Raw genomic sequence first — 2,652 nt, 5'->3', positions numbered from 1 at the left:
GGAGGGGAGGGGAGGGGAGGGGAGAGGGTTTACGGGGCGCATGTGAGGGGGACGGAGTATCAGGGGCCAGGCGAGGAAGGCGGACTCCCTTGCCGATCACGAGGAGACGTTGGAGATGTCGTTAAGCGGTTAGGGTAGTTAAGCGGTGTTACTTGGCGAGGCGATGCTAATGAGACAGTTAATGTACGACGCCTGTACGGAAAACCTGATGGCGTCCTAATGGCGTTTTCCGTACTCCTGGTGCCGCATGTTATTTTTCCTTTTTGTTGTTCGCTTAATCTGTACAGGGCTGCCGGTCCTTCTTTCCTAGCTGTTTAACAGCCGAACAACAGAGCTAGATGTAATCATGGATGAACCAATAAATTGCATCAGCCATAGAACGCAGCTGCGAGGGCATGCACCTGAATAGTAAGGGTCAAAAACACGAAACGAAACACTAGGCAGTGGGAGGGACGCAAGGCAAAAAGGTTGGTGCGTGGTATTGAATGCGGCTACAGTACACATCTACTTGGCCGCCAAAGCATCGACAACAGGGCGTGACATCGAGGACAGCTGTTGTTGCCGCGAGCAGAAAACGGCATGATTTGCATTCAGCGCGGGTAGTTGGGGATAACACTGCAGTCCGGGTTTTAGGGTTTTAGGGTTTTATTTGTTATGCACCAAAACCACATTCCTGACGGCCCATCCAGGGCACCTTAACCGAACGACAGGAAGGGATGCCACACAGAACCGCGAACTGCTGTACGGAAGGAATGCCAAGGAATGCCTTCATCGTACGCGCAGGTCGACTCCACTCCAACAACAGCCATAACCGTTAACCGTTAACGAATACCCACCCGGGCGCGCACGTGCCAGTGCTCCTCCAGGGCCTCTTTCCCCCCCCCAAAATAAAACCCCCACCTGTGTGACCTGCACGCGTCGGTGATCGCCGCCTCGCCGCCGTGGGCGCAACTTTCCAGATCTGTGTCGTACGATGTGCACGAAACCCCGGACAACCAAACCCTAGTGTCACCGTGGGTGCCGGGCTGGGGGGGGCGGCCCTCTGGGCTGGGGGAAACCCTGACTGCCAGACCACTGGCGAAGCCCAATTGCCTGCGCCGTGGCTCGAGGGAGGGTTTGAAGGCGGGGTCACGTCGGATCGGCTCAGGTGTGGCGGCAACCAGGGGATGGGGCACATACAAAGTCCTATGGGACCAGGGGGAAGAAGGCAGAAGGCGAGAAGAGGCGGGAATTCTTTGTTCGCGACACCTCCTCCACAACACTACAATGTGATGTCCTTATGTGATCCTTAGGTTCCTTCCTGCGACAAAAGGCCTCCTTCCGTTGCGCCTTCCTGCCGTACCTGCACACAACAGCAGCATCCGCGTCATCCCAACCGTCGTCACAAACGGTGCCCCATTGACCATCCTTGCAGTACTGTACGATACCCTCCCTGGAGAGACTGCCCGCCACCAGCCGTACGGCACCCTCCTGGCCCGGGCCTGCGAGTTGCCGAGGGAGCGGATTGCGTTGCATTAGGATGGAAAAAACCCGCACGCACGCACATGCTTTGTCGAGGCTACAGTTATATGACGCGACATCTGAGTAGTCAATGGGATCTCACACGTACATACATACATACATACATACATACATACATACATACATACATACATACATACATACATACATACATACATACATACATACATACATACATACATACATACATACATACATACATACATACATACATACATACATACATACATACATACATACATACATACATACACACACAGGGTCGCACACCCTCGGTCGAGCAGGAGGGGACTGTGGCCCCTCCCGCCCTTCTCCTCCCGCTACGGGGAGAGCGCTTACTAGGCGGTCGTTCCCGCTGGGGTACGGCGGTTAGGTGTCCCTGGCCAGCATAAAAGCCCGGATCGATGTGTAACAAAGAGGCATACACACAGCACTCACATACGCTGTCACGAACACGTGCACGAGCAAATAGCAGAGCACACGACAACCCGCGTGTTTCTGCCCTCGCACAATCCCCCGCGTCCCCTTCCACCCCAAGCCACAGAAGGGGCCTTGGCCCAGCGCCTACCAAAACCCCCAAAACCTACAAAACCCCAACAAAAGCTTAAACCATACTTTTTAAGTTCAAAAATGTCAATGTTCGCCCCCAAAGCCCCCCAATATCCCCCCCCGATCCCCAATCCCCGCAACCGTACATAGAGCGATATCATCGTCGTACGATAGCGCCGACAGCGCCCTTGCCGACGGCAACGCTTCGGGCAGGTAGGGCAGCTCAGGTGGTTGGGACGAAACTGGAGGTTCCAGCGGCCCGTACGGCGGCGACAACCGCTGTACGGAGGATATGGTGGATTCCGGCCACTGCCTGATAGCCAGCTTAGCGCTTTTGGGTGGCGGCTGCGACTTCGGCTTGGGTGGCGGTCGGGGATTTGCGGGTGGTCGTCGGTTTGGCGGCGGTCGCCGGCCTGACGGTCGCGGCGGCGGCGGCGGCTGTGACGGCTCCGTAGGAAAGTCTGGGAAATCTGGCCAGTTGGGAAGAAGGCCATATGGTTCTGGGTCGAGCGGTTGTGGCGATGGGTGTGGCGGTATTGCAGGAGGTGCTCGCCTAGGCGCGGGTGAGGGTGAGGGTGAGGG

The sequence above is a fragment of the Volvox carteri genome, assembly GCF_000143455.1.
Source record: "Volvox carteri f. nagariensis unplaced genomic scaffold VOLCAscaffold_10, whole genome shotgun sequence".
NCBI lineage: Eukaryota > Viridiplantae > Chlorophyta > Chlorophyceae > Chlamydomonadales > Volvocaceae > Volvox > Volvox carteri.
Note: the sequence above shows the minus strand (reverse complement) of the source record.